At 39.7% G+C, this 14,623-nt stretch overlaps 1 pseudogene; it reads right to left on the minus strand.

Annotated features, from left to right (window-relative positions):
- Positions 1–1,102: 1,102 nt before the first annotated feature.
- Positions 1,103–6,428, minus strand: LOC140500214 (T cell receptor delta constant-like; annotated as a pseudogene).
- Positions 6,429–14,623: the final 8,195 nt, after the last annotated feature.

Consider the following 14,623-nt stretch of genomic DNA (forward strand, 5'->3'; position numbering starts at 1 on the left):
TCAATCAGACATTTAGCTTATTTCTCATCTCTGTGTTCTAGACAAACTGGCTTACTTTCTCTTCCCTAACAACAATATTCATTCTCCTTCCTTCATGTCTTTACATAAACTGTCCTTGGTGCTTAGAAAATTTCTCCTTCCTCAACTCCTAGTCTTAGAGTTCTTTGTATCTATCAAGGTTCATCTCTGAGGACACCTCTTTGGACAAACCTTTCAAATCCTACTGCTTTTGGTGCCCTTTCACCTGCCACATTATTCTGTATATCTGTGCATACTCCTCATCTCATGCCCTCCCCAGTAACATGAAAACTTAAAGCAAGGACTATTCTTTGCTATGATTTTTTTTCTGTGTTCAGGATCTAGTTAGTCCAGATTCTAGCCTATGTAGTCCCTATTTTTTCAGGAGCAGTTTTACAAAAACCTAGAGGGGAGCTGTCCCTCTTAAGTTGATCATGAAGGTAGAATATGAACAAAGGAGCCAGCAGCCAATGCTTCCTCTGGTTAGGAGGAGGAGGAAGGAAGGAGAGCCCCTTTCTACTGGGCCAGCAGGCTCAGTCCTAGGTGGAGACTGCAGTTGTCCTCCCATACTTAACAGATGTCTAGGGAAGATAAAGGCTTCTTAAGGAAAGAATTAGAAAGATCTGATATTCAAATCTGATCTCAGACACTTGCTAGCTCTGTGATCCAGGGCTAGTCTGTTTGCTTCAGTTTCAAAATATGGAGATAATAATAGTACCTTTTTCCTGAGATTGTTGTGAGGATAAAATGAGATATTTGTAGAAACACTTTGTAAATCTTAGGGCTGTATAAATGCCAGCTATTATTATTGTTATCATCATCATCATCATCATCATCATCATCATTATCATCATCATCATCATCATCATCACCGTCATCCACTCATTAGTTCACCGGGTCTTACTCCCGGCCTCTGTTGGCATCCATGTTCAGGTTCCCAATACAATGAATTCATCCCCTTGTCAGCCTCAAACAGAGCCTCCAAGGCAAAGAAGCTTGAGGTGGGAGAGTGTTGTATCACAGTAGGTAAGCTGTCAGACCCAAGTACTTGGCCTTTGAATACCCCACAGATACACAGAGCAGGGCAAGGCATTCTTCTCTTTATTATAGGAATAAGGAAATGAGGAAAACTGTATCTGGAGAATATGTACCCAGAATGAAGAATCTGCAGTTTATAGATTAACCATAACTGGGATAATTATGGATCCTTGGGTTCATTCTGGAGTTATCTTGAGTTCATGCAGAGGTCATTCTGTGGTCCCCAGAGAGATCCAGAATCCAAGTGGCAAATTCTCAAACCTTCTTCCTCAAGTTCTTCCTGGAGAAGCAGAACTTAGAAGTGAAATGCCAAGTAGTCAGATGTCAAACCCATTGCCCTGTCCCTTCTCCTTTCCCTCAAGGTCAAGTTTCAAGAAGAAGGAGAAACAATGTGATGGAAGGGATACTGAGGGGTTAGAGATGAGACCAGGGTGAAGCAGAGCCTGACTGAAGCTGAAGAAGGGTGAAGGGATATCTGAGATGAGAGAGAAGAGACCATAGCAGAGAGAAAGCTGAAAGGAAAATGGGCATAGTTAGTGAGGAGGAAGTCGTGGGGAAATTCTCACAGGTCAGAGAGGATTCTGTGAGAAATAAACAATGTGTACCTCAAGAGGACTAAGGAGTGTTCTGAGGGGCAGAAAAAACTCGAAGTGGGCATAATGGAGACTGAGGAAAAGGGTGAGGCTGAGCCATGGCTGGAAGTACAGAGGAGAATCTGCAGAGAAAAGAGACCAAGATTAATGGTCTGAGAAAACCTAGAAGGAATGGAAGACAGGCCAAAGCTAGATATTTACCTCAGGAGATAAAAGCCATGGAAGTGAAGAGGACATTGATGGCCACAGTCTTCATGAATAGCAGTCTCAGGCCCATCGCACTGAGGAGGAGCTTGTTCCCCTGCACAGGTCCTTCTGCAGAGGGCAATGGTCAAAGTCAAGGGGAGGCAGGCTGGATTCTAGAGCCCCACTCTAAGCAGTGGAAACATTAATCCTGGCTCGCATTTATGTAAGGCTTATTCAATTTGAAAAACAATCTACACAAAATCTCATGAGGTTTTCACCAAAACACCATGAGATAGGTACTGCAGTTCTTACTGCCATTTTATCAATGAGAAAAATGGCTCAGAGAGTTTAAGCGACTTGCCTATGGTCACTTAGCTAGTAGGTATCATAGATGAGATTCAAATTTAGATCTTCTGATTCCAACTAGGATGAAGCCATATATGGCCCTGTAAGTCTTCAAGTGAGGTCCTTTGACTGAATCCAAGCAGAATTAATACTTTTTTTTAAGAAGATTTGTTCTGGGAAGTTTGAATTCAGTCAAAGGACCACACTTGAGGATCTAGAGGGTCACATGTGGTCTCCAAGTCTTAGGTTCCCTTCCCCTGAACTAGGTATATCATAGGCATTCCAAACCAAGCTTGACTAATATGGAACTCATCTCCTTTTCCCCTAAGCATACCTTTCCTTTAAACTTCTCTACTTATGTTAAGGAACCACCATGCTTCTAATTAGTCAGATTCACAACCTGAGTACCATTCCAATTTCATTCCCCTCCCTCACCCCATGTATCCAGTCTGTTGTCATGTCCTTTCAGTTCTCTATTTCTTGTCTCCCTTCTATGCATTCATACGGTCACCACCCTGGATCAGGGTCCCTTCATTTTTTACCTCAATTGTGGCAACAGTGTCCCAATAAATCTTTCTGCTTCCAGTCTCTCCCCATCTCAAATATGACATCTGCAGTTGCCAAAATTATCTTCCTAAAACACAAGTCTAGCCATGTCATTTTCTCATGTCAAGAATCTTTGATGGCTCTCTATTGACACTAGGATAAATTGCAGTCTTTTACAATTTGTTCTCATCTACTTTTCCATGCTTAATGCACATTATTTCCCCTTCACACATTCCATGCTTTAAACCATCTGACCTATTTGCTGTTCCCCCAACATGCATTCTATCTCCCAGCTCCACCACACCCACCTGCAGTTTGGAATACATTCCTTCCTCACTTCCATTGTTAGCATTCCTAACTTCCTTCAAGTTTCAGTTCTTGCATCAATTCAAGCAGGAAGTCTTGCCTCATCCCTTTATTTTGGGGGGCTCTTTCCATTCTCAAGTAATCGTGTGTGTACTTATCTCTTCGTGTGTTATGCCCTCCTTTTTAGTAGAATATAAGCTCTGGGAGCGCAAAGAATGTCCTTCATTTTTTCCCTTGAATCCCTAATGTCTTGCACAAGGTCAGTGCTCAAAAAGTATTTGTTAGATTATTTTCGATTTGATACGAAACTTGAATGAGGGGGAAAAATTAAAAATAAATTGAATGATTCAAGCATGGGATGAAAAGTGAATATAACAGTGACAGAAATAGTGATGGAACAACTGAAGGAACCAGATTGAAGGAAATACTAACAAACTCTATTTGAAGTAGGATATCTGCTACAACTGTGGAAGATAAGGGTATGGAGAGGAGAGAAAGGATGCTTGGAGCAATCACTGTGGGGAATAATTATCAAGAGAGTGAATTATAAAGGAGCATTTGAGCTCAGTTCAGTTTATGGAATACTGCATTTCCTGGGACCTGGATAACATTATATACACTATGAACCCTGAATTATGAAACATCCAGACTGCTGAACATCACACATTCTATACCTGGGCTTATTGTTGCTCTGAACATTGGGCTATCCCATTATCAAAGTAGGACACATAGATCCAACAGGATTATAGATTCAGAGAACTTCACTTGCAAAGGACCTGAGTAGCTAACTGCTTCAACCAGTGCCTAGAAGGAATTCCCTCTACAATGTACCCCTAAGAGGTCTCATCCAGCCTTTGCTGAAATGCTTCAGTGAGGTGGTTCCATGGCCTCCTTAGATGGCCTGTTCTGCTTTTCAACAGTCCTAATAGTCAGAAAATTATTCTTTACATGATCAAAGCTAAATTTGCCTCTTGGTAACTTCCAGGCTTTGTCAGTTTCCCCTCTGGTTGCTGTTGCATTTTTCTATCCTGTGAGGCTCTCAGGTTCAGTCTCATTAGTTGTGTATTTTCACCATGAATGTTTAACTCACCCATGAGATGTTGCTCAGGACAAGACAGTTTCTGCTCAGAAGCAATCCCAGGGTCTGGTCCAGTATGATCTGAAATCAGAAACACATCCTCAGACACAGCTCTGATCTTCAGTGAGCCTAGGACTGGCCTCCCCACTGTATACCCCCCACCTCGATTTTGGAAACTATTTTCCCAGACTAGGATCATGTCCTGATCCTAGCTGCTCCCCTTCAGTACAAGACCTGGTCCCCAGACCAGGATTCCTATCTCTAGAATCATTACTGCTTTTACTATGATACTCCTTTCCATTCTAGGACTCACATTCTAATTCCAGGACCCTTTTCCCTAACTTATAACTTTACTTAGCACCCTGAAATACCCCTCCACAGACACACCCTATATCCCTGTACCTGTCCTTCAGTGAATCCACAATGTCCCTTCTTAAACTGAAGTATCCCCATCCTTCCCCCCAATTTGTGTCATCCAGGGACTAATCATACCTGGCTGGTGGGATACATGTATCACTTTTCCAAGGTGTTTCACTAAGCAGGTTACTGTATCGTTCTCACCAACCTTGCCAGTCTGGACAGCACTGTAGGTGCCGTTGGCCATGGAAATTAGAGTAAGAGGCTGGGCTGAGATCAAAGCCCCAGGGGAATCCAGGGATACATTGAGTTCCTTGGGGTAGAAGTTCCTGATCAGGCAGGCCACAGAATCCTGATCCCTCATCATGAACACACTGGGTGATAGGGAGGCTTGAGGTCCTGTAAGTAAATGATGGCTTCCTGTCCTCTATCTGGACCTAGCCCCAGATATGGGAAAGACACATACATAACCAACATATAACTATGAAAAGCAAACTTTACCCCCAAATTTCCTGCCCCCCTTCCCCTAAGCCTGGTTCTATATGTGGGGAGCAAATTCATGTGACCAAGTAACTGTAAAAAAACCTCAGCCCCATTTCCTGCCTCAAACCCCAGCCTCAGCCTGCTTCCCAACTCACAAGCTTATACAGACCTTCAGACCACAGTCTCCTTTCCCCTTCCCAATTCCTCCACTCCTCATTGTCACTGGCATTAACAAGTCTCAGGATTTCATTCCTGAGTGTCCCAAGTCCATGGGCCTTATGATGTGACACCAAAGCCCTTTAATGACCTACCACTATCCATACCCAGGGATTTTAGCTCAGAATAAGAATGTTAACTATACATGGTCACAGAATACACTGCAATATAGACAGGGGAGATGGGGAACCCTATTTCTGGTCTAGGCCCAATACTGACTGATTATGTGACCTGATATCTTAGGATTCCTAAGAGGACTGGGGTAGTAGAGGAACTCACCAGGCTCCACAGTTACATCTGTCCCACGACCAAAGACCAAGTTGTCTGTGTCATCTCCCTTGCCCACCCTCCTTGCACAGTGGTATTGACCAGAATCTCTGAGGTTCAGGCCCTCAATCTGTAGGAAAATCTGGCTGCGAGCATCCTCCCTGGATGTGGTGATTCGGTCTTCAGCGACATCTGCAGAACTACTGTCGAGACTGGTCAACCACAGTGGGGCATGGCCAGGGGCCCAAAGATACCAGGAAAGTTTGCTTGTCTTGAACGGGAAACCGGAGGTTTGGCATTTGAGTCTGAGGGTCCTTCCAGCATAATGGAGGCCTCCCCCTGACTCCATCAGTTCTGTCCGTTCAACTGAATGAATCAGAGATGGGGGTGGTATAAGTAGGGTCAATCCATCCATGCCTCCTCCTTTGAGATAGAGCTTAAATTCCCCTTGACTCACTCATATCTCAACCCTAATCCATCTCCCCACCACCACCTCAGACCTATGGAGGAAAGGATGTAGGGGACAAATGACCCATGGCATCAGGAAAGGTCAAGTTTGTTGTTGGCATCTAGGGAATCACAGAGGTCAAGGTTGGTCCTGGGATCATAGGAATTGTCCCTGGGTCAGAGGCCTCCCAGATTATCAGAGGTTCTGAGGGTCAAAAGATTTTCAAGGCTAGGGAGATAGAGGTTCATGGGTATGGGGAGACTGACAGGATTGGGGTTTCCTGGAGTGGGCAAGAGAGAGGGTCTATCTGAAAATAGTGTTAGTCACAGAAACTCACCACACTCCTCAGGACATAGGATGACTTGAACCATCAACCCACCTCAATGCTCCCCCATCCCAATATACCTGTAGCTCTTTCAGGATTCGATGGAATGAAATCCCCCATCAAGCTTTACCCACCCTTGCACACATTCCCAGAAAACATAAAAACCTACCTGGCAACACAGTCACTTCTGTTCCAGGACCAAAATCTACCCAGGAGCTGCTCACATTGACACAGGAAATAACCTAAACCCCTTCTCTCCACAGAACCATCCTTAGCAAGGATAGAAGAACATGAGGGTGACAGGAAATGAGGTGAGAGACCCTGAAGTTAAGCCAATTAAAACTCATCAAAGTCATGAAGCAGAGGGACAGGTCTTCAGGTAAGTATAAATGTCCTCAAGATTTATATCCTAGATCAACTTCACAGCAAGCCTTCAGGCAGGCTAGAAATATGGAAAAGACTTCCCTTTTGCAAGGCCTCAGATAATCCCTCTACATGACTTCTGGGGTGGCTGCATTAATGACTTATTACCCTCAGTCCTTACCACCTCCATTGTGTGAGATTGATTGATCTAACCCTGGGCTTACTGAGGTAACATAGGAAAAAGGCTTGAAACAGAAAGTGCCCTGGGATCCATTAAGGGATCTGGTCATAGATGGAACAATAGTCAAGAAGGATTGAAGAACCTCAAGAATCACCTATGGTTGTTCAGAGATGACTAACCTGCTTGTCTCCTCGGGACATTGTCTTGGTGGGTACCTGTTCAATCTGAAGCTGACCAATGTCTCAGGAGGTGGGGGATTGTTGGATATTTGCATTGATATACCTCCCTGGGGAGTTTGGGGAACATTTGAGTCAACTAATCCTCCCAAGGTGTTTGGAAATATTTCCATGAACCACTGAAGGGAACCTGATGTTCCTGCAAAGCCTCTGCAGATGCTCATGGAGCATTCAGGAAGGGTTTTCCAACTCCAGTTCAATTAATTCCAGATCATCAGTTCATGTGATGAAATAATTATCATCTGAAGCTTCATTTTTCTTCTCAAAAAAATTATGGATAACTTTACTGTGATTCAATGGTTTTATTTTTGAACATACTTTTATGAGATTTTCTCTCTCCCTTCTACACCTTCCCCACATATTAAGAAGACAATATGATGTAAGTTACACATATGAAGTCATGCAAAACAAATTTCCATATGTCATGTTAAAAAAAAAAACAAGAAAAACAGTTTTAAAAGTATGCTTCAGTCTGCAAAGTTCATTCGTTCTCTCTCTGGAGGTAGATAACATTTTTCATAATGAGTCCTTCGGAATTATGCAGGATCATTGTACTGATCCAAGTACCTAAATCAGGCCTGCACAGCATTTGACCCACTGGTCACTCATGGCCTGCCAAAGATTTTGGGTGGTCCCTGAAAAATGTAGAGGATATAAAAGAAAGTAAAGATGTTAACAAATGCTTTGTCCATGTCCCACTTAACCCACCTTCTATTAATCACTATTGTGCCCATGATGTGACTTGTCAAGTGGGTTGCCACTGTGTACTCTCTCCTGTTTGGCACATGACTGGTGGCAAACAACCATTGTCAATATATCTCTAGTCTGAGAAGAGCAAGAGTCATATCTTCTCGTTATGTTTTTGTGTGTTACTGGCATTGAACAGGGCCAAAGTGAATCCAGGCACATGCCAATGCATCTGACTCCTGCTCTGAGATGTGTGGCAACAACACGAGGGCTTCTTTCCATCTCTACCTGCAAGGCCACCATCCAAGTGCTTTGTGCTCTGTCCAAGGTCAGACTCTCAGTTCAGTATCTCTTTTTATATCAGCAGTTGCTGTGAGATTTTTTAGTTCTACCAATAAAGTCTTGGGGCGACTTTGTCAAAGTAGCAACAGAAAGAAATGGAAATATCAAATCAGAGCATAGAGTGTTTAATCTGGAGTGGACAAATAGATAATTGTTCACTTACATGAGAGACAAAATATTTTGCCTGCTTCTCCAAGAAATAATTGCCATTTTCAAGGAATTCAGTATTTGTCAACATCTAGAATCAAAATATTCTGACTTAAGTTAACTGGACACCAAAGAAAAGCAAATTAAAGCATTCAAATTGTTGACAAATCTCAGTGGGGAATAAGGGTTTTTCAAGAAAGTAAACTCAAAAAGTGAGGTGGCTACTAAGGTTAGCTTCCAGATTTCCAAAAAATTGCTGCTGGGAAGTCTTTTACTGAAGGTGACTTCTCAAGGATTGTTTGTTGATTGTAGTTTCTGGATTATGTCTCAATAAAAACAAAAACATTTTTGAGAAAAAAATTTAATAATTAATTTTACCTTTGGAAAGCAATCCACGAAAATCCTATCTACAGCCTGAAGAAGCTTAGTCTATTTTAATTTTGGTCTCTCCCTACTGCCAAGTTGCGCAGGAGCTAAGTATTTCACAGCTGATCATCATTACAATATTGTTATTGTGTGAAATGTTCCCCGGATCCTGTGCACTTCACTTTACATTAGTCCATGTAAGTATCCCAAGATTTTTCTAAAATCATTCTGTTTATCATTTCTTATATCATACCACAACCTTTTCCCCCATTCCCCAACTAATGGACACTCAATTTTCAATTTTTGCCACCACAAAAAGAACTGCTAAAATCACTTTTGTTCAAATAGGTCCTTTTCTTTTCCTCTGGTCTTTTTGGGCTACAGACCTAGTAGGTCAAAGGATATACTCAGATTTTTAGCTCTTTGGGCATAGTTCCAAATTGGTCACTAGAATTATTGGACCAGTTCACAAGTCTACCAATAATGTATTGGTGTCATTATTTATCCACATCCCCTCCAGTATTTGTCACTGTCTTCTACATTAGCCAATATGATAATGTAATAGGGGGTATCTCAGACATGTTTGAATTTGCATTTCTCCAACTGGTCGTGATTTAGGGCATTTTTTCACTTGACTATAGATAGCTTTGCTCTCTTCTTCTGAAATCTTCCTGTTCAAGTCCTTTGACTATTTATCAGTTAAGAAATGCCTCATTGTTATAAATTGGACTCAATTCCCCATATCATTAAGAAATGAGGTTTTCATCAGAGAAATATGGTTAATTTTTTTTTTTTTGAAATTAATTCATTGTTACACGACCTGCGGCGACCACAGGTCTATTGTACTTGCTTAGCAAAATGTAGTTTCTCTGATTATCTGTTTTAATAAATTCAACTTTTACTTTTGTGTTTTCTAAGAATATGATTATTACTCCTGTCTTTTTTTAACCCCAGCTGAATCATAACAGATGCAGCTCTAGTCTCTTATTTTTAATCCATCTGTGTCTGTTTCTTTTCTTTTTCTTTAGTCGTTTCTTTTTCCTCAGTTAGATGTAAAAGAAATTCAGAACATTCATTTTTCAAACTTTGAGTTCCAAATTCTCTCACCACTTCCTCACCCCCGACTAAGAAGGCAAGCAATTCAATATGCGTTCTACACATGTAGTCACGCAAAATACATCTGGAATAGTCATGTTGTGAAAGAAAACATTGACAAAAAAAACTCAAGAAAAATAAAGTAAAAAATGTGCTTCAACCTGTATTCAGACACCATCAGTTCTTTCTCTGAGGTTTGATAGCATTTTTCATCATAAATCTTTCAGAATAGTTTAAATGATTACATTACTGAGAATAGCTAAGTCCCTCCCAGCTCATTATCTTACATTATTGTTGGTACTTTGCACACAACAAATTTCACTTTGCATTAGCCAATGAAAGCTTTTCCAGGTTTTTCTGAGAGGATACTGCTCATTATTCCTAAGGAAACAATAGTATTACATTATATTACATTCACATGCCGCAACTTGTTCAACCATTCCCCAATAGATGGGCATTGCCTCAATTTATAATTCTTTGCTAACACAAAAAGCTGCCATAATTATTTTTGTACATTTGAACCCTGACCCCTTTTATAGGATCTCTTTGTGATACAGACCTAGTAATGGTATTGCTGGATCAAACTGGTAAAACCGATATGCACAGTTTTACAGCCCTTTGGGCTCCATGAGACTTTCCTGAAAGATGATTTCTAGGCTCTTTTTTTGATCATGACTTTCAGGTAGTTCTATAATTTTGAATTAACCCTCCTGGATCTGTTTTTCAGGCCAGTTATTTTTCCAATGAGATATATCATATTGTCTTCTATTTCTTTTTTATTATTTTGGCTTTATTTTATTGTTTCTAGATTTCTCATAAAGTCATAAGCTTCTATTTGCTCCATTCTAAATTTTAAGGAATCATTTTTTTGAGTAATCTTTTGCACCTCCTTTTTCATTTTGCAAGTCCTGTTTTTAAGGCACTTTTCTTCTCATTAGCTTTTCAACTTCTTTTACCATTTCCTCTAGTCTGTTTCTTAAGGTGCTGTTTTTTCAGTATTTTTTGTGTCTCCTGTACCAAGCTGTTGACATATTTTTCACGACTTTCTTGCATCCTCTCATTTCTCTTCCCAATTTTTCCTCTTCTTGTCTTACTTGATTTTCAAAATCCTTTTTGGACTCTTCCATTGTCCAAGACCAATTCTTATTTCTCTTGGAGGCTTTAGATCACAGATTCTGAAAGTGAATGATACTGCCCCTAAGAGGTGCAAAAAAACCCAGGGGGGATGGTAGTAGCCTTAGGTGCAACTGAGGGCTGGTGATTAAAAATAAGGGGGCAGTGAAGGCATGAAGAAAGAAGAAAATTTTAAAAAATCATTCATACATGATTCATCTATTGTATAACAAAACAAAAGTCATAGTGATTATGCTATTTTTCAAATAAACACACAAAATCCAAATTATAACTACTCAGAGGTCAAGTCTACTAACAGGTATTAACAAGCAAATGGTGGCAGGTGAGCATGTTGTGCCTTCTCAGGAAGTCCAGCATGCATCAGCAGGAATATGTGTGTGTAATGATTTGCTTACAATTTGATACTGTATGGTTACATGACACAGTACTGCATCATCAAAATTCCAATGCAGGGAAAAGTACACAAATTTACAATAAATTAATAAATTTGAGATGCATCATTTTAAAATATATATACATATACTTGTGTGTTCATCCTTTGTTGCCAAAGAAGACCATACCACTAGAGAAATAATGACATGACTTGCACTTGACTTTGTTTTGAGTGAGGGAGGGCTGTGCAGGTCACCAACCTCACTTCTCCTCCAGAGACATCTGAATCCAGTGACCAGATATTCATCAGGATGACTGGAGATGACCCAGGATGAGGCAAGGCAATTGGGATTAAGTGACTTGCCTAAGGTCACACAACTAGTGAGTGTCAAGTGTCTGAGGTAAGATTTAAATATATATATATATATATATATATATACATGTATGTATGTATGTACATATATATCTATATCTATCTATCTATCTATATATATATATATACATGTATGTATGTATGTACATATATATCTTTTTTTAAAAGGATGAAAATTTAAAAAAAAACATTAAAGTGCTAAAGAAAGTAAATATGGGGTGGGGGGCACTGAGTAATTTTTTTGAAAGGGCAGTTGGCATTCCCAATGGATAAATGATCAAAAGATTTGAATAGACAATCTACAGATGAAGAAATTAAAGCTATCTATAGTTATAAAACAAAATGCCCTCAATCACTATTGATTAGAGAAATGCAAATCAAAACTACTCTGAGGTACCATATCACATCTATCAGATTGGCTAACATGACAAACAGGAAAATGATAAATGTTGGAGAAGATGTGGAAAAATTGGAACATCAATATGAACTGATCTTCAAGGCATTTTGGAACCACTCTGGATGGCAATTTGGAACTATGACTAAAGGGCTATAAAACTGTGCATATTCTTTGACCCAGGAATATTATTTCTAAGTTTATATCCCAAATGGATCATAAAAATGGGAAAACGATGCACAAGTACAAAAATATTTATAGTACTTCTTTTAATGGTTGCAAATAAATGCAAATTGAAAGGCACACTATACCAAGCTTTCCGGGTTTGTGCAGCTGTTTCACAGACACTGTTAGGAATCTGTAAGTTTTCAGTTCTTCCAAGGTGTTATAATCCAAGGAGAGGGTGTTTACTACTCTCCTGACCTTTGCTCTCATCTGTAAGTGATCACAAACACTCTTTTCTATCCTGAAACTATAAGAAAGGTCCCCCCTCTACTGCCACCACAAGCTCTGCCACGTTAGTGCTCCTCCTTGCCATGGGACTGCTACCCAGGGCTGAAACCTAGATCTGAGTTTAGGTAAAACAAGATTCCTGCCATAGTGCTAGCAAAAAGACCCCTGCAATCTCCTTGTGACCAGTTGTTTGATTCCATTATCATGTGTGGACTGAGAGCTCTGGAAGCAACTACTGCTGCTATCACTGCTGATTCATTCACTGCTAAGGCCAGCTCCTGGTTTGCTGGGGCTATGACTGTGCTGGTATGGCTTGATTGGACTACACTCTGCTCTCACCCAGGTGAAACAGACATTTCCTATAGACATTCTAAGTTGTCTTTGGCATCTGTGGTCTCAGGGGTTTGGAAACTGCCACTACTGCCAGTGATTCAGTCACCCGGAGGCCAGCTCTAGATTTGTTGGGGCAAAGTCTGTGCTGGTGCAGCCTGCACTGGACTGCACTCCTTTCTCATCCTGGTGCAACAGACCTTTTCTGCCATCCTTCCAAGCTGATTTAGGCTAGAAAACTTTGTTCGCTCCATGTTGTTGTGGGTTCAGCAGCTTTAGAATTTGTTTAGAGTCATTTTTAAAGGTATTTGGAGGCAGTAGGACATCAAGAGAGTCCCTGCCTTTACCCTGACACCTTAGCTCTGTTTCCTGTCTCTCTATTTCACATATGTTTCTTGTAAACAAAATATTAGATTCTGGTTTCTAAACCATTCTACTATCCACTCCCATTCTATAAGTGAGTTCATCCCATTTATTGTCACAGTTATGATTACTGTGTAATTTTCTCCATCTTATTTCTTCTGGTTATCCTTCTCTCTCTCTTTCTTTTTACCTTGTCCCCTCCTCAAAAGTTCATTTCAGTTCTGACCATGATCTCTTTTAATCCTCCCTCCCTTTTATCACCTTCTCTTTCTCTTACACCCTTCACTTTTTATTTCATTGTTGAGTAGATAGAGCTTTATGTTCCCTAAATCTGCATGTATATTCTTCCCATTTGAACTAATTTAAAGAAAGTAAGGTTCATGTTGCCCACTGTCCCTCTTTATTTTCCCTTCCATTGTAAAAACTCTTCTTTGCATGACCTTTGACATGATCTAATTTTCCCATTATTCTTCTCCCATTCCGCTTCTCCCAGTGCATTTCTCTTTTTCACCCTTTCCCTTATTTTTAACATCATCCCAACATAATCAACTCATTCTCATGCCCTCTATCTATACAGAATTCTTCTAACTGCCCTAATAATGATAAAGTTCTTAGAAGTTAGAACTACCATCTTCTCACAACAGCATATAAGCAGTTTAACCTTGTTAAGTCCTCATAAATTCCCTTTCATATTTTCCTTTTTGTGTTTTTCTTGAGTCTTGTGTTTGAATGTAAGATTATCTATTTAGTTCTGGTCTTTTCACCAGGAATGCTTCAAAGCTCTCCATTTTATTAAATATCTATTTTTTTTCTCCTGAAGGATTATATTCAGTTCTGCTGGGTAGGTTAATACTGGTTGTAAAACTAGCTCCTTTGTCTTTTGGAATATTGTATTCCAATTCCTCTGCCCCTTTAAAATGGAACCTACTGAATCTTGTGTGATCTTGACATTGGTTCAATGCTATTTGAATGGTTTCTGTCTAGCAATTTGTAATATTTTCTCTTTGACCTGGGGTCATTGGAATTTGACTACAATAATCCTGGGAATTATATTTTTGGGACTTCTTCAGACGGTGGATTTTTTTTCAATTTCTATTTTACTATCTGGATGTGAGATATTAGGGCAGTTTTCCTTTAAAATTTTCTTGAAATATTATGTTTAAGTTCTTTCATTTATTATGTATTTTAGGAAGTCCAATAATTCTTAAATTATCTCTCCTAAATTTATTTTCCAGGTTAATTTTTTCAATGAGATATATCATATTTTCTTCTATTTTTAAATTATTTTTGCATTCTATTTTAGTGCTTCTTAATGTCTCATGGAGTCATTAATATCCACTTGCTCATTTCTATTTTTTAGGAATTATTTTCTTTACTGAGATTTTGTACTTCTTTCACCATTTGGCCAATTCTGCTTTTTAAGATGCTATTTTCTTCAATACCTTTGGTGTCTCTTTTGTCAAGCGGAAAATTTTCTTTCCATAATTTTCTTGCATCACTCTCATTTCTTTCCCATTTTTTTATTCTACTACTCTTGCATCTTTCTTTAGATCTTAGAGGAATTATTTTGGGGCTTGTATC

Source organism: Notamacropus eugenii, chromosome 4, assembly GCF_028372415.1.
Source record: "Notamacropus eugenii isolate mMacEug1 chromosome 4, mMacEug1.pri_v2, whole genome shotgun sequence".
NCBI lineage: Eukaryota > Metazoa > Chordata > Mammalia > Diprotodontia > Macropodidae > Notamacropus > Notamacropus eugenii.